Source organism: Podarcis bocagei, assembly GCF_964188305.1.
Source record: "Podarcis bocagei genome assembly, chromosome: 6".
NCBI classification, from domain to species: domain Eukaryota; kingdom Metazoa; phylum Chordata; class Lepidosauria; order Squamata; family Lacertidae; genus Podarcis; species Podarcis bocagei.
This window is the reverse complement of record NC_138130.1, coordinates 29277582-29304797: the sequence shown is the minus strand read 5'-3', so window position 1 is coordinate 29304797 and position 27216 is coordinate 29277582. Positions and strand designations below refer to the sequence as shown.

The window sequence follows — 27216 nt, the reverse complement described above, 5'->3', positions numbered from 1 at the left end:
GGATAGAACATCAGTAAAAAACTACAGACCTATATCTCTATTAAACAATGATTATAAAATATTTGCGAGCATTTTGGCTGATAGGTTAAAAAAAAGTACTAAATGAAGTAATAAACAGAGATCAATCAGAATATCAGAATTTGGAAAGGTCGCAGGATTCAAATTAAATAAAAGTAAGACCAACATGCTAGCAAAAAACATATCAACACAGGAAAGAGATTATTTACAGGAAACATCAGGTCTGGCAATAGTGAACAAAACAAAGTACCTGGGTATCTGATTAACAAATAGGAATAGTAATCTCTTTAAGGATAATTACATCAAGGTTTGAAGGTTTGGAAAGATATGGAGATCTGGAACTTTTAATTAGTTTTTGCCATTTGATGGCTTTAAAATTGAATCTGTAAATCTTCTCGGAAGCCACTCTTAGCAGAAAGGTGGGATACAGATGTTTTTGGGGCAGATAAAACTGTAACAGTGCAGCTCAGTTTCTAAGAGTAAATAAACTCTCCCGTGTCTTATTGCACTTTGGGCCTGGATTCTTTGCGAGGGGACAAGACCCCTAACCATGAAATTCACCTTGAAGGTTTACTGTAAAAACTCTTGTTCGTGGCATGGGAAGAGCATCTTTGTCTATGACATCCTGAGAAACTATATATATACATACATACATACATAGAGAGAGAGAGAGAGAGAGAGAGAGAGATTCAGGGGGGTTGGGGGGTATGGGATGTTAGGGGAGGGTAGTACCCTTGGTGGGGGACACGCCATGGTGTAATTTGTCCACCTTTAGTCCTCATCCTCCACTCAGCTCTCATCTGTGGCTCCTAGAAGCTGTCAGCATGACACAGTAGCTACACGTCGGGAATGGCTCCAACTGGCCGGCTGAACCAGGTGAGGGTAGCCGATGGGTCTCAACCCTTGGTGAGTTAGGAACCCTTGGTGAGTTAGGAACTTCCCCCGCTCATGAAGACATGATTGAGCAGATGAGACCAATAGTGGGTCCAATGGTCAAGAAGGTAGTTTTATGGACATGCTGTAGTGAGGAGCAGATGGGGGCTAGTCTATCCAGAAGGTAACCCATCTAGGAAGCAAATCTCTGATCCATTCTTTCTCTGGGAAAAGAAAAAGCTGAGGAGTGAACCCTACACAAATCTGGATTAGAGTCCCTAAAGTGGTTGGATAGAACCTTGTACGCCTCCTTCCAGCAAAATGCATTGCTCTGCTTTTCTTTGGACCACATCAGTGAGGCTTGGGGGGGGGGGCTCTCGTCACCTGGACAGCCCACCACACAATATCCACAGAAATGCCTGTACTCTGGAACTCCCTGCTTATTGATGTTAGGCAGGCAACCTCACTTCACCATTTAAGATGCTTGCTGGAAACCTTTCTCTTTCAGCTGGCCTATCCAGACACAACAATCTGCCGCTTTAAAATTTTGTTCAACATTTCCCCCGTTTATTGTTTTTAAATGCTTTTAAGTTTTTTCAAATGTATCCATATGTTTTTTGTTTTTGTTTTTTTCGTTACATCACTTTTTATTGCAAATATGTACACTGGGCACCTTTGGGAGGAACGCAGAATGCAAGTTAAACAAACAAACAATAAAAACTAAGTATCAAAAACTAAAATAAAAAATAAAACACCCAGCTTTACAATGGGACAAAGATCCATATATTCAAGAACTCTTGAGTTTATCGGCATCTTTGTGCACAAACAGACATATTACACAAACCCAAACCTACAGCACACATCACAATATACTGATATATCACGAGGAAGTAAGAATGGAGCTCTGTAGAGGCATTGGCTGGCTTCACAGTTTTTCCTGCAATATGATTTTTGCATAGCACACATACACAAACACACCATGATTTGCAATATATTGCCCGGTCAAAAATTATGAAATTGGTATCACGATATGGACTTCAAACCTTTTTTGGACGATATATCGATGTATCGCCCAGCTCTAGAAGTAATATGTGGCAGTGTGAAGGTGCAGACTGAGTGACAACATTGGGCGTGGGGTCCAAATATCACCCTCTCCCCCATTTTTAAAATTTTTTTTTGAGAGGGTGATTTAGTTTTGTACACCCTCAAAATTTTGCTGATTACAGCCTGTTTATTTTGTTCCATACAGCTTGACACATGTCACTACCAACTAGGGGTGCTTTTATCTGCAGAGTACCATATTGGGTATTTTTTCTTACCATGAATGTAAAATCTGAAGCCCCACTGATTTCAGCAGAACTTACTCCCACGTAAATGTGCATAGGACTGCTGCAATAGTCATAGCTGAGTGCGGCAAAGGGAGAGAGAGAAAGAATAAAGACATCTGACTTTTTAGCAAACATGATTTCAAATAAACGTATCTGAGCCTGAAGATAGGAACCTCACTTGATTATTTTGAGAAACCCACTATAGTTATAAATAACTCAAGTTCCAGGAAACCATGCTGTAGCTCCTAAATATGTAATATAGTGTATAATTAACTACAAAATATTTGTTTAAATAACAGAGCTTCAAAAATTACATCCAGTGGCATTTATCTTTATTTTCTTTTAAGCAGTGCAAAAGAAACTCCCTCTCCCACACACTTTAATTGTATGTACCAAAACTGAAACAATTAAGGATGAGAAAGGTTTAAAGTTTATGGTGCATTATGTACAAGCTTGCTCCTAAACAAATAAATGCTCATTTTAGGGGCTGAATATAATTATTGTAGCTCAATAGCATATATAGACTGCCATGCTGATCTTTGATAATTAAACCAGACAAAGATCAAATGATACCTAACAAGCCATTTACAAAACAAATTAACCAAGTTGTGGAACACTATTTTAACATTTTGTGGAAAGACAAGCAGAAGGTACCACATTGTGTGTTTTAATTCCTTCTCAGCAATCCCTTCTCTGCCATTCTTCTCATGCATGTTAAAAATGTGCAGTGAATTTTACACTGACTTACAAAAGCAAAACCTGTTGAAAGTACCAACAGTGGTTTTTATTTTCTTTACCGTTTTTTTCAACAAAGCAATTGGAAAGTGATTGTAACTATCTATGTCAACGCTCACTGGATCAAAGACCTTTGACGGAGGCGTTAGCATATATATTTTTTGAGCAAAGAATCTATTGACATCACCATTCATGGTCAAGTCCCTTCCCCTCACTGTTTCTTGCAGATTCGATGATGTCTTTGGGAAAGTGTTCGACACATGCATAGCATAACGTTAACCACAGATACATGCTTGAGGTGAACTACTGCAAAAGAACAGATTTTCCCTGGCATTGCTCCCAATTTGTGACATGAAAGAAGTCCCTGTTCTTCAAAATCTGTGTAGCAGGGAACAGTTTTAGCAGGTGTGCTTCATCTCTGTGACACAGTCACACCTTCCAAATTACACCCTGCCATTCAGTTAGTAAACAACACCTTTTGGAAACTGGAATCCACAACTCTACTTATCTGTCAGGTGCTAGCCTTGAAACCTAGTCTTCCAAGAGCTTTGATATCTGCCTACCTTTCCTTATGGATGCATACCTATGTCAGTATCCTACAGGGACAAGTTTTTAAAGTAATAGGAAGCCTCTCTCCCTGCGACCAAGAGGAAGCATAGGAAAGGAATGCCTAGTAATTAGCTGCACCACCTAGCAAACACAGAACTACACCTTAGCCTCATAAAGGATGAGGTCTGTGTGTTCCGAGTTCATTTATCTCACTGCCGAATCATGAGGGAGGCTTCTGGGTAATGCTAAAGTCCAAAAATTGCCAATAAGGATGTAATATTTGGGGAAATGTTTTCTAAGGAAGATAAGGAGGGCTGCCAAGCACTTGTCAGAAAGTGCCTCTAATTTGAAAAAAAGTGTTTTGGATATCTTTTAACATAGCAGTAATAAACACAGAACTGCTTTCTGACGTTTCTGAAATACATTGTTGACAAACATACCCAAGGCTCAAGAACTACCAGACCAAGAGACAACCAGTACCACTCAGCACAGAAAAGCAGCCATGCAGGTATTTGAAAATGGTGCAATCTTTGCCTTAAATCTGAGGTATAGTATTCAGAAATACGGGGATTAGCAGAGTTCTTGTCCCCTGCAGCAATTTTAGCACCATCTATAATGTGGCCGGGGACGCGGGTGGCGCTGCGGGTAAAACCTCAGCGCCTAGGACTTGCCGATCGTCAGGTCGGCGGTTCGAATCCCCGCGGCGGGGTGCACTCCCGTTGCTCGGTCCCAGCGCCTGCCAACCTGGCAGTTCGAAAGCACCCCCAGGCGCAAGTAGATAAATAGGGACCGCTTACTAGCCGGAAGGTAAACGGCGTTTCCGTGTGCTGCGCTGGCTCGCCAGATGCAGCTTGTCATGCTGGCCACGTGACCCGGAAGTGTCTTCGGACAGCGCTGGCCCCCGGCCTCTTAAGCGAGATGGGCGCGCAACCCCAGAGTCGGACACGACTGGCCCGTACGGGCAGGGGTACCTTTACCTTTACTATAATATGTTCAACTATATCAATGCATGGAAAATGCTGTTCTATAAGATAACTTTCATTAGCAAGTGCACAATGACCCAGTTCCCACCTAACACCAAGTCAAGCTATGACTTAGCGTGAATGAGCAAACATGCAGATGCTCAGAGTGAAAATCACAGACACTGCACTCCTCGCCTGGTCCTGCTGTCACTACATTTAATACACCTAAGGTCCTAAGCCATGGTTTGGCTTTTCATTATGCATGAACCGAGGCTCATGGTTTGCCTCACTTCAGACCAGTGGCGTAGCGTGGGTTGTCAGCACCCGGGGCAAGGCAAGTAATTTGCGCCCCCTAACCCGTGGATTTGCGCCCCCTAACTCTAACCCCCAGATGTTGCGCCCGGTGCGGCCGGCCCCCCTTGCACCCCCCACGCTACGCCACTGCTTCAGACAAATCAGAAGCTGCAATCAAGGTTTATTTTTGGTTTACCATTTGCAGTTGCTCTGAAGCAAGACAAAACCATGAGCCTGGGTTCAGACATAATGCTAAGCCAAACCATGGCTAAGGCCTGGGTATCAGGGAAGGCAGATTTTCTCTGAGAATCCACACATTCTCTTGTTTGCTCTAAGCCATTGTTAGGCTTAGTGTTATGTGTGAACTGGACCAGTGTGTACTCTTAATGAAAAGCAAAGCTCAGATCTTATTCCACACCTGCAGAAACAAGTCAACAAAGAAGGCTAAACCAATATCCACATGCTGTCCCAGCACTGCTTCAGTTCAGACCCAGAGGCAGTGAAACGGTTTGAAGTCTAAACCACCATATCATGAAACCCTGTTAAATTACCGAAACTCGTTGCTAAAATAAAATATAAAACCTTGGTTCTTCAAATGATTTCAGGTACACTTTACCACCATGAGAAGGGACAACAGCATTACTACAGAAAGGGTGTGTGGCACAGACTCCTTAATAGAACTATAACGATTAAGTAAAGGTAAAGGTTAAGGGACTCCTGACCATTAGGTCCAGTCGCGGACGACTCTGGGGTTGCGGCGCTCATCTCGCTTTATTGGCCGAGGGAGCCGGCGTACAGCTTCCAGGTCAGGTGGCCAGCATGACTAAGCCGCTTCTGGCAAACCAGAGCAGCGCACGGAAACACCGTTTACCTTCCCGCCAGAGCAGTACCTATTTATCTACTTGGACTCTGATGTGTTCAAACTGCTAGGTTGGCAGGAGCTGGGACCGAGGAACGGGAGCTCACCCTGTTGCAGGGATTCGAACCGCCGACCTTCTGATTGGCAAGTCCTAGGCTCTGTGGTTTAACCCACAGTGCCACCCGCGTCCCTACAACGATTAAGTAGTATCCACCTAAAGAAAATGGGTTTAGGTTTCTTTACTTAAATCAAAACCTCCCATGTTCCTTTTTACTATTGATGCTGTCCATGCCAATTCCATTGAACAAGTTTCCCGTTCTCCCTTCTGCCAAGTTCAGCAAGTAAGTTCTCGTCATCCCTTTCCAACCAGAGGTCAGTTCCACTGGTCAGTGGAATCAATCAAGCTGTTCACAAAGACCTGTTGTTTCTGCATATACAGTGGTGCCTCGCAAGACGAAATTAATTCGTTCCACAAGTTTTTTCTTCTTGCGAGTTTTTCGTCTTGCGAAGCACGGTTTCCCATAGGAATGCATTGAAAATCAATTAATGCGTTCCTATGGAAACCGCTTACCAGGCTGGCGGTGCGGAGAAGGGCTTTTCTCCCCACCGCAAGCCTTCAGGACAGGTACGGGAACAGAGGGGAAGGGGCGCAGCGCTTCTCCTCTGTTCCCGGGGCTTGCGGTGGGAGGAGGGTTTTTCCTCCCCACCGCCAACATTCAGAACAGCATTCTGAATGTTGGCGGTGGGAGGAAAACCCTCCTCCCACCGCAAGTCTTCAGGACAGCCATCCGAAGGCTGGCGTGGGGAGAAGGGCTTTCCGCCCCACCGCCAGCCTTCGGAGGAGCCTTCCGAAGGCTGGCGCGGGGAGAAGGGCTTTCCGCCCCACCGCCAGCCTTCGGAGGAGCCTTCCGAAGGCTGGCGCGGGGAGAAGGGCTTTCCGCCCCACCGCCAGCCTTCGGAGGAGGTCCGAGGACAGTGGGGAAGAAGCGCTGCGCTTCCCCGCTGTCCCGGAGATTTCCCTATGGGCTTTCGTCTTGCGAAGGAAGCCTATAGGGAAATTCGTTTTGCGAAGCGCCTCCAAAACGGAAAACCCTTTCGTCTAGCGGGTTTTCCGTCTTGCGAGGCGTTCGTCTTGCGGGGCACCACTGTACCTCTCACCCCAGGAAAAGATTGCCACAGACGTTATTTGCTCTAAAATATGTTTAGTAGTTTAGTGTAACATCACACCTCCACGTAGATCCTTGTGACCCATCTACAAACATGGATGTTCTCTGAAACCACAGTTCATGCATTAGAACAAATGATATAAACACTGAGTGTCTCATACTGTAACTAAGAGTTCTAGTTTCACTCATGTACAGTGGTACCTCGGGTTAAGTACTTAATTCGTTCCGGAGGTCCGTTCTTAACCTGAAACTGTTCTTAACCTGAAGCACCACTTTAGATAATGGGGCCTCCTGCTGCCGCCGCGCCACCGGAGCACGATTTCTGTTCTCATCCTGAAGCAAAGTTCTTAACCCGAGGTACTATTTCTGGGTTAGCGGAGTCTGTAACCTGAAGCGTACGTGACCTGAAGCATATGCAACCCGAGGTACCACTGTACACTCAATGCTTGCTTACTCTTGTAAGCATGTGAATGGACATGAATCTGTGATTCACACATGCCAGCCATCACAATGTTACAGTCAACAAGTCAACATGCACTGAAAATCTTTGCAAAGAAGAAAAACCTTGTATATTGGGTTCGTGTGCCAGTGTACTTAGTACATGTTAACTAAAAATTAAGTATTGATCCCTCAGAATGAGGAGGCAGAGGGCAGCTCCTTGTTGAAGTCATCCACACTTGAAAGGTTATATAAAGTTTAGGTTCAAAACACTGCTCCTACAGGAGTATGCCTTGCACTATATGCATATACAAATGCATCGTGTACACTTCCAGAAGCAACATGCATCCATGCAAATGCATAAAGATGCCATTACAGTGGTGCCTCGCAAGACGAAATTAATTCGTTCCGCGAGTTTTTTCGTCTAGCGAATTTTTCGTCTTGCGAAGCACGGTGTCGGAAAAGTTTTGGAAAAGCTTCAAAAATCGCCAAAAAACTCAAAAAAGGCTACCACACCGCGTTCTATGAGTTGCTCCTCGAAGGCAAGTCGCAACTGTATTAATGGTGTTAAGAAAAAGGAAACAATCTTGCGAAGCAAGCCCATAGGGAAATTCGTCCTGCGAAGCAGCTCAAAAACCACAAAACCCTTTCGTCTAGCGAGTTTTTCGTCTTGCGAGGCATTCGTCTTGCGGGGCACCACTGTATTACTGGTAAACAACATTCACAAAATGGAAGTACATATATGATGCCAATCGTTTTGATGTGCAACCTGACCTTGATAGTATCTCAACAATGCTATAGGCTCCAATACTATATTTATTGTATTCATGATACTGATAAGGAATCTCACAGGTCTTCTACCTCAAATTCACATAAATTCTGAAACATAAGATTCGACAGTTCACACATCTTATAAATTTGCTTTCCATATAGAGTGGTACCTCGGGTTAAGTACTTAATTTGTTCCGGAGGTCCGTTCTTAACCTGAAACTGTTCTTAACTTGAAGCACCACTTTAGCTAATGGGGCCTCCTGCTGCTGCAGCGCTGCCGGAGCACGATTTCTGTTCTCATCCTGAAGCAAAGTTCTTAACCCGAGGTACTATTTCTGGGTTAGCAGAGTCTGTAACCTGAAGCTTATGTAACCTGAAGCGTATGTAACCCGAGGTACCACTGTACGTGGAACTACTGGGAGAAATGCAAATATCATAAACTCTGTATGATCAAAAGATTCATAGGGCTTTCTCCTACAAAGACCTCCTATCTCGAAGCTCTGACCCAAATTTTTATACCAAAATTATACAGTTGCTCCCACCAACCATCTTTAATATAGACCAGGACTACCTACTGTACATCTTTAGAACATAGTGTAACATTTAAGACTTGGAACACCCAGTTTCAAATCCATACTGAGCCATCCAGTGGGTGACTTGGACCTGTTGTTTCTCAGCCTAGCCTACCTCCCAGGGTTGCTGTGAGAATAAAAGGAAGGGAGGACCATTTACATTGCGCCTTGAGCTCCCGAGAGGAAAGGTAGGATAGAAATGTAGATGCACCCAAGTGCATTTACAGCTCATATCTCGTCTGTGCATCCAAATACTGTGCAGAATGACTTCCATTCCTAACTTCCATTGCAATATGACTATGCTACACAATGAAATCTTACTATTCATGCATGCATCACAGTTTCCCTTAGTTGTGCGGTTTATGAGCTCTGAGGGGAAAACCTCTTGCAAAGTAGTCCACACATTCACAGCATGTGATTTTTCTACAGGTTCTTTAACTCAGCCCCAATCATGGCAAATCTTCTCTGAAGATTCAAAGCACTTCTGCTGAGTACTAGCTATTTCCATGTCCAATTTCAACTTTAAACTCCCAGGCATTTTAGTGAAGTGATTGGCATTTTCTTGAAAAAGAAAAAGAGTTCAGTTCTAAAATTAGAATACACTTTCCCCCATCACTTGAAATGATTCCTCAAAAATTATCTGAGCTATTTTCTTCAACTATTAAAAAGCAACAGTGCAATGGTTCTTCTTGGAAGAAATCCTGGTTTAATTTTAATTTTAACACAGAGATACCCCCCAAAGAGTTGACTGAGCCTTAAAACCCGAGTAGTTTCACTTGCACTGAAACCCATTAATTTCAGGGAAGCTTATTTCCATATAATGTATTCTCAACAGAACTACTCTCATCAATAGAAACTGCTTCAAAGTCAAAGTGTTTAGGATTGAAGTGCAAATGCTTGAAATCAGAAACTATGGCTGGAAGTAAATATCACTGAATTCAATGGGGCTTACTTTTGAGTAAACATGTCTAGATGGACATTCAATGTACGTACATACAGAGATAGTTAAGCTGCACACTCATTCAGTAATTCACATGCAATATTCAACCAGTGCACAGTCTATGTACATATCAGCCAAACTGCAAATGAACAAACATTTGTACATGTGTAGAGACAGTATGTCCCTGTGTTCAGTGAAACATGTGAACAGTCATGTAACCTGCGACCTCAGTGCAATCATAAGCATGTAAGTAACAAGGCTCGCAATCTAAATCGTTTCTGCCCTTGTAATTCGACTATACCATTCTAAAACACATAAACACTTTATGGAAACACAAAACATCTGATTGAAGGAAAAGCTGGTATTAGAACATATTGTTGTTGTTATTATTATTATAACAACAACAACAACTGTAAATCATATTGTTAAATGCAAATATTTCCCACCATGGTGATTGCAATAAATATTTCCAGTTGCACAGAAAAACAAACAAAAGACGCACAACAAAATGTTTGTGTGACCATATACTTCTGTCTTAAAATTCAGTACAGTTGCTAAACTACCCAAAGGTCAGCCAGAGAAAACAATGAGAGCTAATAGAAAAGTCCTGGAAAGCCATTAAAAAAAAGAAAAAAGACCTCATTTAAATTCTTGGAAAGCACTGCTTCTCTAAACATATCTATTCAACTCTTTGAACAGCCAAGTCTCACTAAATAAATAAATAAATAAATAACCACACTGCCTACTGTAAGCCGCAGAAGTCTGTCTGGGGAAAAAAAGAGACTGGGCTCCACTAAACATTAGCAAAAATAAATAAATAAAATAGTTTAGGAACTGGTCTCAACGAAGACGACGACAACAACAACAACACACACACACCCTCCTCAAATTGCATTTATACGAGAGGGATTAGGAGTCGAACCAATCTCGGCTCCCTCCTGTTCTCATGTTCAAGATCACTGAAGCTCTGGGAGATTTGCAGGACAATTTAGCCCGTTCCTTGAATGAGGCTTGCGTTTCCCTGCACACAAAAGCGCCGGGTTATTAAAAGAGAGAGAGAGAGAGAGAGAGAGAGAGAGAGAGAGAGAGAGAAAGAAACGGCCGCACTTCTCTTCGGAGAGCCAGAGGGCAAAATACTTCTGATCTCCCACGCACTTTGCAAGCTGCCACAATCTCGGTGTGAGAGAAAAGAGTGTGTGTGCTCGCTGCGCCGGGGGCCACTTCGCTCGCTCCGGTGCTGCTGTTGCCAAGCCCAGGCGGCGATGTTCCATTGAGGGGGGAATAAAGGCAGCATCTCCCTCATTAGCGGGGGGGGGGGGTAAAAAAAGAACGCCTTTCCCTTTGGCGAAGAATTCTCGCGTGCACATATAGAGATACACACACACACACACACACACACACACGGAAGGGAGGGGTGTGCAGAAAGAAAACCCAGCAACGTACCACATTCTAGGAATTCCTCAAAGACCCAGCAGCAACCGAAGCTTCGCTTTAGACAGCAGATCTCTCCTCCTTCGCTGCTCCTCGAGGGAAACTGGCGGGGGGGGGGGGGAGTCGGGTCCCTTTAATGCACGCGCCAACCAGCTTCTCTCCCCCCCCCCCATACACACGCAGGCAGCCCCCTCCCCCAGCTCCTCCTGCTGCCTGCCAGCCGCCCAACTGTCAACTCCTCCTATCTCCCACGCCCTCCCCACTTCAATGGCACTGCATTATTAGTCCGTCCCCCCCCCCAAAAAAAAACAACAGCTCCCTTGTCTGGGCGACTCCCGCTTTTGACCCCGGCTCTCCCCCCCCCCGCCGCCTTCTCCCCTCCTTGCACATGGCCGTGAAGGTTGCACGCTGTGTGGCTCCACCGCGCGCGCGCGCGCTCCTGCCTGCCTCTCCTTCCCTGGGCAAAGAGCAGCGCCTCTCTCTCCCTCGACTCCTTTGGAAAATATTGTGTTGGTTGTTGCTGTTTGTTGTGACTGGGTCGACTTCACTTCGCCGCCTCCCGGGACGGCGGGTGTTTGTGTGTATGTGGGCGGCAGGGTGAGAAAAGCGCGCGCTTCCCTCGCCGCTCCTTACCGTGAGTGGGGAGCGCAGAAGAAGGCTGGGTGGTTGGCCGCTGCCGCCGGGTCAGTTCATTACCATTGCCTCCCCTACCTCGGGAGAAGGAGGCGACGGCGGCAGTGGGTCAAGTTAAAGACCCGGGAAGCTCAGCCGCTGCTGCCGGCTGGCCGCTGCAAGCCTCGGTCGCCGCCGGCGCCGAGCGGTGGTGGACATACTGAACCAAACCCGGCGCCGTTGCCGCGTCTTGCTGCTGCTGCTGCTGCTGCCGGTGTCTCTGTGTGGCTGCTGAGGGGTGGGAACTGCCGCAGCTGCTGCTGCTGCTTCCGCCGGCTCCTAGTCCCGGGCTGTGGGCGGGAGGGAAGCGGTGAGGGACGGGAGAGGAGGGGAGGGGTGGGTGGTGGCGCGCGCGGCCCCTGCTCATTGTTCGAGGGAAAGGGCGGCCGAGGAGACTTGGACGCACGCGGGCAACCCCTTTGCGCACAGGGAGAGAGAGCGAGCGCGCGCCCGGGTGGGGCTGCTCGCTCGAAACCGGGGGATGCTGCCGGTGGTCTCTTGGGGGGGGGGTGTGGGGTGTGTGCGCGCGCGCGCACTCGCTGCTACTGCTCGCTCTGTCTCTCCCTCTCCCGCGCCGCACCCATATGGTCTCCCGCGCCCAAGGCTAGCGAGCAGCTTCTCCCTCAAAAGTCTTCTGCAAGTTGGGGCTGAGGGGGACGGACCCCAATATGCCCAAGTGGGACGGGAGAGACCAAACTGACGCGCGCAGCTGCGGCTGGGGCAGCCGCCTTTCCTTACGGGAACGTCGCTTGGGCTCCTTGTGAGATGCCTCCCCCCCCCCCACTCCTCAATATTTTTTTGCCGCCAGAGGCACAGCGGCAAATGGTTGCCCACCCTCCGCAAGCCATGGCCGACTAAGTCATTTTGGAGCCATAGGCAAAGAACCCTTCAAGTGCCTCTCCCTGGAGTTTCTCTCTGTGTGTGTAAAGGTAAAGGGGCCCCTGACCATTAGGTCCAGTCCTGACCGACTCTGGGGTTGCGGTGCTCATCTCGCTTTATTGGCTGAGGGAGCCGGCGTACAGCTTCCGGGTCATGTGGCCAGCATGACTAAGCCGCTTCTGGCGAACCAGAGCAGCGCACGGAAACGCCGTTTACCTTCCTGACAGAGCGGTACCTATTTATCTACTTGCACTTAGACGTGCTTTTGAACTGCTAGGTTGGCAGGAGCAGGGACTGAGCAACGGGAGCTCACCCTGTCGTGGGGATTCGAACCGCCGACCTTCTGATCGGCAGTTCTAGACTCTGTGGTTTAACCCACAGCGCCACCCGCATCCCTTGTGTGTGTGTACACACACATATATATCCAGTGCTTTTTTCTGGGGGGGGGGGGACACAGGGGTATGCATACCCCTAAACATTTTGTGAATCTTTGTACTTTTGTCCAATTACTGTATTTCCTTTTCCCAATTTGAACTATAAAATGGTGGTTTTCTTGAGTCAAAATGAGAGTACCCCTAAACATTTTTTAAAGAAAAAAAGCACTGTATATATACATATACATATACATATACATATACATATACATATACAGTGGTACCTCAGGTTACATACGCGTCAGGTTACATACGCTGCAGGCTACAGACTCCGCTAACCCAGAAATAGTATCTCAGGTTAAGAACTTTGCTTCAGGATGAGAACAGAAATCGTGGTCCAGCGACGCAGCAGCAGCAGGAGGCCCCATTAGCTAAAGTGGTGCTTCAGGTTAAGAACAGTTTCAGGTTAAGAACGGACCTCCGGAATGAATTAAGTACTTAACCCAAGGTACCACTGTACACACACACACACAGAGAGAAGAGAGTTAAACTGAATAGCTAATGATTTCCTGGGTTTCAGGACACCACAAATTAGACACCTGAGGCAGCTTTATAGCAGGACTGGCCCTGTCCAGACGTTTTGAATGCTAATGGCTAATAAAAGAACATTTTCAGGGGTTTTTTAATGGGGGGAGGCTTAATACAGTGGTACCTCGGGTTACATACGCTTCAGGTTACAGACTCCGCTAACCCAGAAATAGTGCTTCAGGTTAAGAACTTTGCTTCAGGATAAGAACAGAAATTGTGCTCCGGCGGCACGGCAGCAGCAGGAGGCGCCATTAACAAAAGTGGTGCTTCAGGTTAAGAACAGTTTCAGGTTAAGAATGCACCTCCGGAATGAATTAAGTACTTAACCCGAGGTACCACTGTAATAGCAAAAGGGTCGTGAAGATGTTGCAAAGGGGCCGTTGGTTACAGGTTTTGATTTTTTTTTTTTAATTACTGGGTTTTCCATGGAAAGAGGGAATCCAGATTAATTGGAAGAGGGAGAATGCAGGCTGGCATGTTGATGGCAATGGCATTGCGTGGGCGCTGTGAAAAACGTGCCCATGTGAGCAGCAGCATTGATCCCACAATAAACACCTACCAGGAAGCACTCATAATCGGCAAGGAAAAGGGGGAGAAGAATGTCATTATTTCTGTGCCTAGTTACAGCCTCTGTCTGTTGATCTGAAAGTCTAAATCTGGACCCTAATAAAGCCTTAAGAATTGCACAGGTGCCTGAAGGCATTTGGTACACATATCTTTATAGTTATCCACATATTATTATCGTCCCCTACAAATTATGATATTTTTGCAAGCACCTTTAACTAGTACTTTTTCTCTTTTACTTTTTCCAGCCATGACTTAACCTTGCCTGTGTGTTTACAATTAGATGCCAGTGCTCTTTCACTGAACTTCTATTAAAAAGTGTACCATATATAGACTTAGTACTTTAAAAATGATATGTATTCCTTTCATGTCCGTGATTGTATTTTTGTTTTCTTTTGTGTTTACTCTTTTTCTTTTGTCAAAGTTGTATACTTGTTGAACATCATCATCAACAACTGTACTGGCAGCATAGTTTCTCTCCTTGTGTGTAGCTGAGTAGACTCTGTTCAGACTTTCATATCAATCCACTCTGGATTATTGACAAATTCAGAACACCTGAGCAAGGCTCATGGAAAGTGTAGACATTTGAAAACATGCTAGGGTTGTGGTTTGGGATGTGACTTCATACTGACTGACATGTTTTCACAACTGTTTTTTCTTCCTACTTTACATTGCCACAGTACATGTTGGCAAACACCAGTGTGTTTGCAGCAAAGAACATGCAACTTCAGCATAGAATGTGCATGGATCTTAAGACATACCTTGGATCTGTGTGCCCAAATAGTGTGTTCTGAGGATGTTGTGATATAAATATAAGTCAAATGTGGATCCCTGCATCATTCAGATTGGAATTAAATGGTAATCTGAAGGTTCAGTATGCACCCATTCTGCAACTTCCAGAGATTGTGTAGCTGTATTAGTTTGTTGCGGAAATAATTGCAAGAGTCCTCTGCGCCTTAACGTCTGACAGGTGTTGGTCATGTCATGAAAACTGGACTTCTTATTTGGATGCTTCTTAATTCAGGTGCCCAAAGCCCAACCCCTCCTAAAGTCTGAAATTCAGCTCAGCAGAAGGAATGATTATGTGAAGAAGTAAGAAGCAGGCAAGTTATTTCCATTCTGCTTTCCTGTTTATCCTCCCAGAAGGGATGTCACAGGGTGTGAGGAATATACTGTCTGGAGCTAAGAAAATTCTTACCTCTTTTTAAACCAGGATCTTCCCATACACATTAGCCATCTTACTATATGTTCAGGAGCTGAACCAGGGCACAAAAAGAAAGAAAGAAAGAAAGAAAGAAAGAAAGAAAGAAAGAGCCCTTATTTACTAAGCCCTTGCTTTGAAATTATCAAAGGTGACAGAGACAGCACTTGCTGTCTGCAGTACTTCACTTGGAATAACTGTACTGTATGATCAAATCATCAACATGCATGCCTAAAATCACTGTTAGACACTTGCATGATCACCACACATAAGCATTTGCTTTTTATTTTGCCTATTGGTCTTCCTTTCTGCACGGCCAGTTGGTTCTTTCCAATGGGTTCTCTGCAATGAATAGGAGATAGGTAAAGGTAAAGGGCCCCCTTACCATTAGGTCCAGTTGTGGATGACTCTGGGGTTGCAGCGCTCATCTCACTTCACTGGCCAAGGAAGCTGGCGTCATGTGGCCAGCATGACTAAGCCGTTTCTGGCGAACCAGAGCAGCGCACGGAAACGCCATTTACCTTCCTGCTGGAGTGGTACCTATTTATCTACTTGCACTTTGACATGCTTTTGAACTGCTAGGTTGGCAGGAGCAGGGACCGAGCAACGGGAGCTTACCCTGTCGTGGGGATTCGAACTGCTGACCTTCTGATCGGCAAGCCCTAGGCTCTGTGGTTTAGACCACAGCGCCACCTGAGTCCCAATGAATAGGAGAGGTTGGGTCCAAATGCAGACTGATCTCTGTATTAGAATTTGTGTGTTTGCACTATTGCTTCCTGAACCCTTTGAGTGCAGACTTAGTAGACTTCAGCAGCAACATCTTCAAAATGTGACAAACTGAAGTACTTGTATGGCTACAGGTGTTATGTGTCTATACATTTCTCTGTGCAAGTATTTATATAGACGAATGAGTATGTTGCCAGGTGGATATTGCAGTCACTGCATTCTAGTCCATATCTTTATTTGTGCAATTTATTTTTTCCCTTTCACTCCCGACTTCTCCACTTCCTCTTTTGTGTGTTTGTAACACAGAAAGATCTTTCACCTTCAGGCTCTCGAGAGCGCTGCATCTCAGAAGTACTAAAGAAAGGACTGCACTGCAAGCCAGACTATTAGAAATGAGACCAACTCTAAACAGGTTGCTTTGTTGGTATGATTACTTTTTCTTCTTCTCTTTTCGCTACATCTCTAAACGGGAAAGTTATCAGGAAGCAATTGCTGTTAACGTAGAAGATACGTCCTCAGAAAGCCTCTGGTAAGATAATTCTCCGCATTAGCATCCTGTGAATATTTGCTAAATCTAACAAGACATTGACTGGAGGATGGGAAAAGAAGCTTTTCTACACATATATTTAACTCCCCAGTTCCCAGTGCTAAAAATGCAATATGCAGTAAGGCTCTGTTGCCCTTGATCTGGAGAAATCAGCAGTGATTATAAACACCAAAGCAGCTACGTCTGAAAAAAAAAAAAAAAAAGGAAAGGAAAGAAAAAAGGCAGCGAGTTGCTTTTGCGATCTTCACATAATTGCAGCAGGTCAAGAAAACTGCCCTTCGTTTACCCCATTCTCGTTTATCCCAGAGCTCAGTGTGTTTTTAGCAGTGCTTCCCAGACATATAATTGTACTAGTCTATCCAATGTCTATACTAGTCTTGTACGAAATTCATCAAGTGGAGCAGAAATCAAACCACTGGGCCAAAGTCAGATTGGAGGATTTGCTGTACTGTAATTATAGGGGAGCACCTGTGTGGAGGGCATGTTTATTCTGCTTGATATTCTGGAGACAGTTAAAATTCTACTCAGCTGAGATATCTTTCTGCTGCTTTTACCAAATGCCACTTAGTGCATGTCACCAGAAGAAAACTCTTTATTTGCCCAGGAAATATCCAGATGCAAATTAACAACATTGTGTGGGAGTCCATTCTATTATTATGGCATAGGAAGCATTTGTATTCGGTTTAGGATTCCAGACTGTCACCATTTTCAGGTGAGATTCAACCACATACTGACAAATTCAGGTTGCAGAACTAAACTGGTTTTGTGCTGTTGTCCAACCAAATTGTGTGTACCCCCACAAAAAACCCCACCCACTTCAGACTTTTTGTGAGAAGTGACAGGAAAATGAACTAGAAATTGTGGGATACTGTTTGATGCAACATCATCTAACTTCCCCAAAATGCATGATAGCCAACATTTATCTAACCTCCCTACATTCAACAAATAAATCAGGATGAATGCTTAATAAACAGGTCAACTGGAAGTGACCTTAACCATGCATAACAGACTGTTTATATATGAAAAGAAATCTAATTATATGACATTTCATTGAAATGTGAAGAAAGATGGCACTCTGATCCTACACATTTTTTGTTTGCACGTATTTTTAACAACATAGCATATTGTTATGAGTTTGAGGCGAGTCTGGACTCCCCTTCTAAGTCCTGGAGCCCCCTTATAATTCCAGGGTGCCAGACACTGAATTTAGAATGTTAAAAAAAGCAGGGGGCAGGCTGGTAATAGCCCACTAAAGATGAGTTTTCAGAAAGACAAAGGGAGTTTTAGAGTTGGATGGAGAGTTGTTGTTTTCAGAATTGCAGTTGGCATGTGAGAAATAGTTGTGGTAGGTTAAATGCAGCAGCCATGCGCCTAAAAGACCAGGTCTGCAGCCTGGGAGTCATTTTGGATTCACAGCTGTCCATGGAGGTGCAGGTCAATTCTGCGTCCAGGGCAGCTGTTTACCAGCTCCATCTGGTATGCAGGCTGAGACCCTATCTGCCTGCGGACTGCCTCGCCAGAGTGGGGCATACCCTGGTTAGCTCCTGCTTGGACTACTGCAGTGCGCTCTACGTGGGGCTACCTTTGAAGGTGACTCAGAAACTACAACTAATCCAGAATGCAGCAGCTAGACTGGTGACTGGGAGTGGCCGCCGGGACCATATAACACCGGTCCTAAAGGATCTTCACTGGCTCGCAGTACAATTTCCGAGCACAATTAAAAGTGTTGGTGCTGGCCTTTAAAGCCCTAAATGGCCATGGCCCAGTATACCTGAAGGAGCATCTCCACCCCCATCACTCTGAGGGTCTTCTGCTGGTTCCTACACTGTGAGAAGCAAAGTTACAGGGAACCAGGCAGGGGCCTTCTTGGTAGTGGTGCCCTCCCTGTGGAACACCCTCCCTTCAGATGTCAAGGAGATAAAGAATTACACAACTTTTAGAAAACATCTGAAGGTAGCCCTGTATCGGGAGGTTTTTAATGTTTGATGCTTTTATTGTGTTTTTAAATTTGCTGTAAGCCGCCCAGAGTGGCTGGGGAAACCCAGCCAGATGGGTGGGGTATAAACAATAAAATATTATTATTATTATTATTATTACTACTACTACTACTACTACTACTAGCAAGCTGGAGCAGAAGGCCAGAGGGTCATGGTTGATTTCTGCTGGCATCCAAGACTGAGGCCATGGGAAAAGCAAGAATCTCATGAGGTGTATTATTGTGAACCCCTCCAGCATAGGCTCAGGTTGTATAAATGTGTAAATAAACCATATATCATAAAGACACCACCGTCTCTACTGTGCCTCATTTCCAAAAGGAAACATTAACCTGGAACCCCTGGAATCTTGCTGTGCTCAGGGATTGGGGTGGAAGCTACACCTACAGAACTGCTAAGCGTTTAGAAGCTGGCAAAGCGAAATTTTAGAACAGGGATGCAATTACTGGATTACAACTTCAGGACATGTTTTGTGCTTTTAGGAAACTAATTCATTTTACAAGCTTTATGGGGTGGATAATGAAATGCCCAACAAATGGTAGAAGCATGTATATGGGCAACAGCCATACTTAATTTCCATTCCCTTCTTGCTTTTCTACATTTCTAGGTCTTGAGTTTTTGTCCTTGTCTACTGCCCCATCTGCACCCTTCCCTCAAACCTCTACCTGCTTGAAATGTGCTCTAGAAATGGGAAGTCTTAAGCATAATAAGCCAATGGTGTTGGTTGTTGTGGCGTTTGCCCTCCTAGGTGTGTGACATCATACTGGGTTCATAAGGAAAGGGTTAACTAATTGTAAAATGACTAACCAATGGGAACCCAAGGGGAGGAGTTAGAGTTAGAGTTAGGGTGGTTGAGAAGTCAATCTGGTGTTGGAGAAGAGACAGAGAGGATAAGTCTGTGGGTTGGGCTAGTCTGATGTGAGAGAGTGAGAGAATCTGTTAAGAGGAGTCAAACAGTTGAGATAATCAGTCAGAAGGTATTAGGAAGGTTTAGGCTGGTAAAGAAACTAAAGTTAAGATACTGACAGGAATATTATCTGAGAAACCATAAACTTGTTAATGTTTATAAAATAAACTTGTTTATTTGGTTCAATTTTAACAACTGTCTGGATTCAGTGTGTACCCGAGAGTAACGGGTTGGTGGCAGCGGGGAACAAGCACAGTGGTGGCACAGGGATCAATAGACCGTTAAGCGTCCGGAGACCCTGTGTGATCACCACAGGGTTTTTTTGTATTTGCTACCAGACATAGAAACATGTGTCCCTTTCACCCCCAAATCCTTCACTGCCACTCAGTTGTGTTTTCAGAGAGAGCTGGACCGGTTACTGTTGCTCAAATCAGATTGCCCACTTATTTCTTTTTTGCAATTTGCTTCAAGCCATTTGAATTTAGCGTCACATGAGTGCCAAACAGATATTATAGGTGATGCTGGCAATACATGACTGGATCTTCCAGCTTCCTTTTTTAACTCCAGAGCTGTCTGGGACTGCTAATTTGATCAAGCAACAATTTAACCTTTTCCCTTACTATTTATTACTGTTGCCCAATGGTCGTTTGTTTTCCCCTGTCCCCAAAACCTATTAGCTTCTCGGAGGTAAAGAGACAGTAGTAATGTGTATTGTACTCGACCTTTCCCCACAGTAGGGCTCACAGCAGCTATGGGGGGCGATTTGAATAGGAAAATGGCATGATGGAAATATGTTCACCCCTCCCTCCCCCCACACATCAACACCGCTTCCTGATTAAATCTGTAGCCTCAGACAGCTGCTTTGAAGTGAAAAAGAAAAAGATGTTGTGAGATCCAATCCCATGGCTGCACTTGGCACACATTAAAAGAGACCTGATTTGACGCAACTCCAGAAAAAATGCATTATGAGATCTGCAGTTGGGAGGTATTCAAGAGAAAGCTGGCCATTTAAAAGTGGTCTCTTTGAATTTGAGAGGTATTTTAAGCTTGCAGATCTTCAGTTTAATTAATTATTTTCAATGTCCACTGAGAGGAACCAATTAACTTTTGGAAACAAAAGAAACTGCAATGTGTATCTGTATAAAATCAGTAAGTGTGGGAGGAAATTAAATATAAGGAAAATAAAATAAATGCACATTTGGCACAGCCAAGGTTTTAAATGTGTTTAATTCGGCATGAGAGATTGACCGGAGCTCAAGGTCAAGTTTGGGTTTGGGATGCCTCGGTGTTGTGGCCCTCCAGATGTTGTGGGACTCCAACTCCCATCAGCCCCAGGAGTCAAGGATGATGGAAGTTGTAGCCCAACAACATCTGGAGGGCCACAGCTTCCACATTCCTTGTTAGGGTTTGCACTAGGAAATCTATGCTGAGTCTTGAACGCAACTACTAATACTTACCCTCAGCACCCCATCTGTGCTATTGGGAGAACAATACTGGCCTGTCTTAAAGATTATTTTGAGGCTCAACACTTTGAGATCTTAGGAAAATCACTGTATGTGGGTCCCATTATATTAAAACCCGTCTATTCAGGAGTAAGGGATGCGGGTGGCGCTGTGGGTTAAACCACAGAGCCTAGGGCTTGCCGATCAGAAGGTCGGTGGTTTGAATCCCCATGACGGGGTGAGCTCCCATTGCTCGGTTCCTGCTCCTGCCAACCTTGCAGTTTGAAAGCACATCAAACTGCAAGTAGATAAATTGGTACCGCTCCGGTGGGAAGGTAAACGGCGTTTCCGTGCGCTGCTCTGGTTCGCCAGAAGCGGCTTAGTCATGCTGGCCACATGACCCGGAAGCTGTACGCCGGCTCCCTCAGTCAATAAAGCGAGATGAGTGCCGCAACCCCAGAGTCAGCCACGACCTAATGGACTGGACCTAATGGTCAGAGGTCCCTTTACCTTTATTCAGGAGTATCCTTGCTAAAGCCATAGAAGCTTCTTGAGACCAAATGGATTTTAACTCTTTAACATTTACCAAACTGACCTGGAATACCTAACCTTGCTGCAGGAGATACATTGGAAATAAGTATAGAAATCCTTAACATGAAGGGTGCCACTCCAGAAGTGACTCAGAGAATGGTCTTGAGCGGCGCATAAAGGTCAACTGCTGATGCTGAATTGGTCCCACGCTGAATTGTGAATCAGCAACATGAGCAGAGGTGCCAATTTGAATAAAATATTGAGGGGGGAACCCCCCGGTAAACTCAGCCCCAAATAATTAATCACATGATGCGGTGCACATACCCTATTTGAAAGCCAGTGCCTATCTACTTTGTGGGAGGCCCTCAAATATTTTATAGAGGAGGCTGAAGACCCCTCGGCCCCTTGAAGTTGGCTCCTATGAACATGAGACATGGGGCGTTGCCAAATTGGTCTATAGCCAGTTAGTATAAAGAGGTATGTTTGACTTCCCCACGCAGCCTTCTTCCCTGTATGTAATCCCACCTGTGTATGCTGATTCCTGGATGATGCAAGACTGCAATTGGAACACAGCCCTACTTAAATTGCAGCTTGACTCCTGAGTGTTTCATGTGGGGCTTCCATATATTGCAACATCTTACGTCAGAGAGGGGAAACATTTCAGTCTGAGGGCCACATTCCCTTACAGGCAACCTTCTGGGGCCCACATGGCAATGGTGGGCATGGCCAGAGACAAAAGTAGGCAGGGCAACAGATGTAAATTTTCACTTTCTACTGTAGGATAGTTTCTACACCCTCACCCTTTATATTCTCCATCTAGGCTATATTCTCTGCAGAGGCTGCCGTATGGTTTGCAGAATCTGCTGCGATGAATAGAAGATATTTCCAGACAATGGTTATTAGCACTTCTGTTCTACATTTGCCTGCTAGTAAACTTTATAAATAGTATTCTCTTCACATTTATGTATTTATTTCCAATATTCACAGATCGCTTTTCACCAGAGTTGGCCACAAAATGTTTTACACAACGATCAGTAGACCAACAAAAGAACACGGGGTTTAAAACAAATGAAATCCTCAGGTAAAAAGTTATTAACAGGTATAATACATTAAAAGCCTTATGGAATAGAAAAAGTCTTTGTCAAGCAGCAGCAGTTCAGCTGGGATGGGGCCTGACTGACCACACATCAAAGTGTGTTGTATGGCTCCTGCTGTCATAAATGCAACCTGAAGCAAAGAAGAAAGGCACAGAGACTAAGGGAATGGTACCAGTTTTCAAAAATATTTATTGATTTCAATTATTGAAGAGCTCTCAGCCGTACAACACAAGGTTATCATCTCTGTACCCATCACTGTGCCTTTACGGCCTAGGAAAATGGGCACAGCTATCTTGGAACATGCAGTTTAAACTCCCAAGGAATGTTACATTTCCTGTAACCTGATGTTTTGCTTAAAACAAGGTCCTGTTCATAGCTATCAGCCACTGGAACTTGCTGAACTCTGGCCACATTGCAGATCCGCCTCCCCAAAGATTCGTTCATCCTTCTCTCATCCGTATGAGTTATAATGGATTACACTAAAAATAGTTACATTAGCCAGAACAACAGTATACAGGAGTATATTCACAAAACCCTCAGACTCATTTTGCAAAATAATATCTGATTTAATATGGTGTGCTACACTGCCATAATCGCTCTGTGCTGACTGGTCCTTTCCCCCCAAATCCATTACAGTTATCCAGAAACATTTGTGGTTGGCGCCTGGCTATCATATTGTGAATTGCCAAGCCCCTTGTGTTAGCCACTAGAAATATATACCAGAAGCTTGATAAAGTGTCATGGGGGAAATTTATCTTTGTGCAGTAGGCTCGTTCCTTCACACACAACACTCAATCCTTCCAGACAAGCAGGGTTCGGGGACACATTTCAGCCAGGCAAAAATAGTCACAGTACAAAGCAAAGCTTGTGAGTGGTGTGGCCTGGGCAGAGTGAGTATGGCCTGAGGAACAGAAAGAGAAGCCTGCGAGATTCTCCACCCATTCTAAATGTTAGGGCTCCGGGATGGATTGGGGCAGGCGCACCAACTCCTAGGGGCCAAGGCAGTTCCTCCAAGCCCCCTCAATATCCAGAGGGCGTTTGGCTTTGCCGCCTGGTGTTGCACATGCGATGTCAGGTCGTTGTATGACGTTGCGCATGGGCAACACCTCAGTCCCCTTAAGAAGATGGCACCTGAAGATCGGTCATTGCAAAGATAGACACTACTTTTGATAGCATTAGGGACGCAGGTGGCTCTGTGGATTAAATCACAGAGCCTAGGACTTGCCAATCAGAAGGTCAGTGGTTCGAATCCCCGCAATGGGGTGAGCTCCCGTTGCTCGGTCCCTGCTCCTGCCAATCTAGCAGTTTGAAAGGACATTAAAGTGCAAGTAGATAAATAGGTACCGCTCCGGCGGGAAGGTAAACGGTGTTTCCGTGCGCTGCTCTGGTTCGCCAGAAGTGGCTTAGTCATGCTGGCCACATGACCTGGATGCTGTACGCCGGCTCCCTCGGCCAGTAAAGCGAGATGAGCGCTGCAACCTCAGAGTCGGTCACGACTGGACCTAATGGCCAGGGGTCCCTTTACCTTTACCTTGATAGCATTACCCTCTGGCATAAAAGGAGTGAATTGCCGGTTTATGCTACTGGTCGTGTCACTATTGCACTGACTCAATAAAAGATGGAGTGGGCGGTTTGTCCCGTTTTGTTCCCTGCCATGATTTGTTTTCTTGTTTCTTGTTTCTTTTTCAAGCAGCCTGCCAACCAACGGCACGTGTTCCAAAGCACGGGAGTGAACGCTAGTCTATGCTGCCCACCTTCAATGTGATATCCTGTCACCATCATCACTTCGCCTGAGGTGTGGATGGGTTTTCATGTTTCCGTGGGGACAATCTTTCTTCGCGTTGACACTTTTGAAAATCACGTGAGACGTGTTGCTTGAGGGTGGGAACACTGCTATGTAGAGACACAGTCTTGCCTGAGAGATTCAAATTCCATTTTCCAGAAGGCAGCCTGCTGCTGAGTTATTAGCATCATTTATTATTTTCATTGTGTTTATTGATAATTTATTTATATCTACCCCACCTTTTCCCCTGACAGGGACTCAAGGAGGCTTACAGATAAAAATAAGAACAGCTAAAAACCTAGAAGAAGAAGAAGAAGAAGAAGAAGAAGAAGAAGAAGAAGAAGAAGACGACGACAATGAAACATTGATAGAATTAAAACAATATACCATATGTACTTTTTTTTTTAAAAAAAAAACCCTATTAAAACCATGCAAATAATTTCCATAAAAGCAGCACAACGCCAGTACTTTCATTAAAAGCAGTCAGTTCCCGAAAGCTTATTGGAATAAGAAAGTCCTCACCTGGTGGCAGAAGGACAAGGGGAGAGCCCGTCTAACTTCTCCAGGGAGTGATTTCCAAAATCTGGGAACTGCCACTGAGAAGGCACATAGACACTGACGCTGATTTTAAGTGAGTGTAGAGTCCCACCCGCTTCCTCCCATTTCTTTTCCACTAGCATAGTCACCTTTCCACAATAATCAGTCCTGTGCCTTTCACTGCAACCCAATGTACAGAAATTTCACCGTGTGAGGCATGCTAAGTTAGGGTCCATGCATGGTGTTAGCTGTACAGTAAAACCTGAATGTCATGTGATTGCACAACCCGATGTTCCTGTTGCCGGCAGACAAATAACCAGCAACAAATAGATAGACTCCTGAACTTGTTGCTTCAGTCAAGGTGCTGGATGGCTGATAGCAACTGGCTTGATCACAGGAATCAGATTTATCATGATGAGTCTCTGCCTCTGGAGTTCCAGGCTCCCAAAGAGCTGACTGGTGCTGTCATAGAAACATAGAATTGTAGAGTTGGAAGGGACCCAAGCAGTCATCTAGTCCAACCCCTTGCGAAGCTGGAATCTCAACTAAAGCATCCATGACAGAGAGAGATCCAACCTCTGCTTGAAAGTCTTCAGTGAAGGAGAGTCCACAATCTCCCAAGGAAATCCGTTCCACAAAAGCCATTTGTTCAGGGAATGGAAGCACAAATGGCTGTGCTTCCATTAGGTGCTGAACGTGAGTTTCAGCCAAGTAAGCAACTTTTCTGCACCTAGGTCACATCAAGGAAGTGATTCAGTTAAATGTGTTGTAAACTTCGTACAGGGAAATCCCGTTAGCAAAAGACAGGACTCCACAGCGCCATCTGGTGTCACAGTGTTATAACGTAAATAAAACGCTTTATCTTTACGAATGTAGCTGAGTCCCCAGACTAATAACAGGGTCTTCTTCCTGCTACCACCCAAATGCTGTCAATAGGTAATATAATATACTTTAAGTACATGTAATAGTGATATAATAAATGCATTATGTAGTTTTGGTATGTAGTTTTAATTGATAATAAAGTCTTCATTGATAATCATGAGTTCTAATTCACTAGATAGGCAAACCATAGTGAATCAGCATTCATGGTTATTAATAGCAATATCTATCCAATTAACTTTACTGAACTATTAAGGAACAACTTATGACCTCAGAAAATTGCAATCATCATAGCATCTATAAACATTATTTGCAAGTCCTAAAATTAAGAGCAGAAATTATCAAGCACTCATCTAACTCTAACCAAATGGCCTTTGTTACAACAGTATTCAATCATCTAAGGCTCAAACAAATAACCTTCTTGAATTGCCTTTCCCGTTTCTTTCATTTTTGGGAACCTATCATCTAAAGAGATTTGCCATGCAACCTACCTTTCTGCTGAGAGCATAAGGCAGGCATAGGCAAACCTGGCCCTCCAGCTGTTTTGGGACTACAACTCCCATGATCCCTAGCTAACAGGACCAGTGGTCAGGGATGATGGGAATTGTAGTCCCAAAACATCTGGAGGGCCGAGTTTGCCTATGCTTGGCATAAGACATTGTAGTATGCCTTATGGCTGCAGATAGAAGTTAAAAAGCACAGGGGACAACATTGCGCCTTGTGATACACCATAGTGCAAGGAACCAAAACACAGTCTTCTAATGCTACTCTATGGACACAAGATGGTAGGTATATAACAGAAGAACTGTAAAATAGTGCCCCAAATACCTATCTCACAGAGGCAGTCCAGGTAGATAAAGGCCTTTTGTATGCAGCTACTACCAGTCTTGACTTGGGACCTAGCCTTGTGCAGATAGGCTGGTGCTGGTGTCCATCTTGACTATGTCAATCACACACACCCTCTCGCCACAGAAGTTTGTCACTGTCGATATCTGTTCATTGCTGCATGCATGATCCCAACCCACAATGGGAATAACACATAAAGTTTGTGGCTATAGATGGAGAGGCTCATTGCTTCATTTTCCGGCCTCTAGATCTGGGCTATCGGCCATGTTAATTTAGAGTAACTGTTTAAGATGACAATATTGTACTGTTAATTAACTCCAGCAATTGGAGGTTTTGCAATATATATATATATATATATATATATATATATATATATATATATATATATATATATATATGCTTTCGTAGATTTTCACGGGTACAGGAATGCAGGTTTTGGTGTCTTCGGGTGTCTTCCCGTGTAAGAGTTGGGGTGTCTAGGCGACGTTTCGACGAGGTCTCACTCGTCATCTTCAGGCTGGTGCTTTCGGCTTCTTGTTACTGGAACAGAGCAGGATCTCAGTGTTTGAGTTCCTATAAATACTGTTGAGGGGGTGTGGTGTATAGCCTCCAACGTTCTGGGCAGAGAGGAAGTTCCCAGGTTAGTGTGTCTTTTCTTCTTTTGTTCATTAATTACTTGAGGGATATCTTGAGTGATTTCTTGAGTGATATTC

The 27216-nt window shown here is 44.6% G+C and overlaps 1 protein-coding gene and 1 long non-coding RNA gene across 6 annotated transcripts in view; one reads left to right on the top strand and one right to left on the bottom strand.

The window, feature by feature from the left end:
• The window catches only part of ST6GAL2 (ST6 beta-galactoside alpha-2,6-sialyltransferase 2), an 80600-nt gene extending 68691 nt beyond the window's left edge, over positions 1-11909 (bottom strand). For 2 of the 5 annotated variants that reach the window (XM_081198421.1, XM_081198416.1), the window contains exon 1: positions 11570-11909. The gene's annotated coding sequence lies outside the window, so the exon portion shown is untranslated. Of the gene's footprint in view, positions 1-10660; positions 10748-10948; positions 11110-11569 lie in introns of those variants that run through there. The other 3 variants (XM_081198415.1, XM_081198419.1, XM_081198411.1) reach the window with 3 other exon arrangements.
• Positions 11910-22364: 10455 nt separating this feature from the next.
• LOC308589528 lies at positions 22365-24563 on the top strand. Its single transcript, XR_014009357.1, has 3 exons — positions 22365-22442; positions 24152-24253; positions 24496-24563. It is a non-coding gene; the product is annotated as an uncharacterized lncRNA (long non-coding RNA).
• The last annotated feature ends 2653 nt before the right edge of the window (positions 24564-27216 follow it).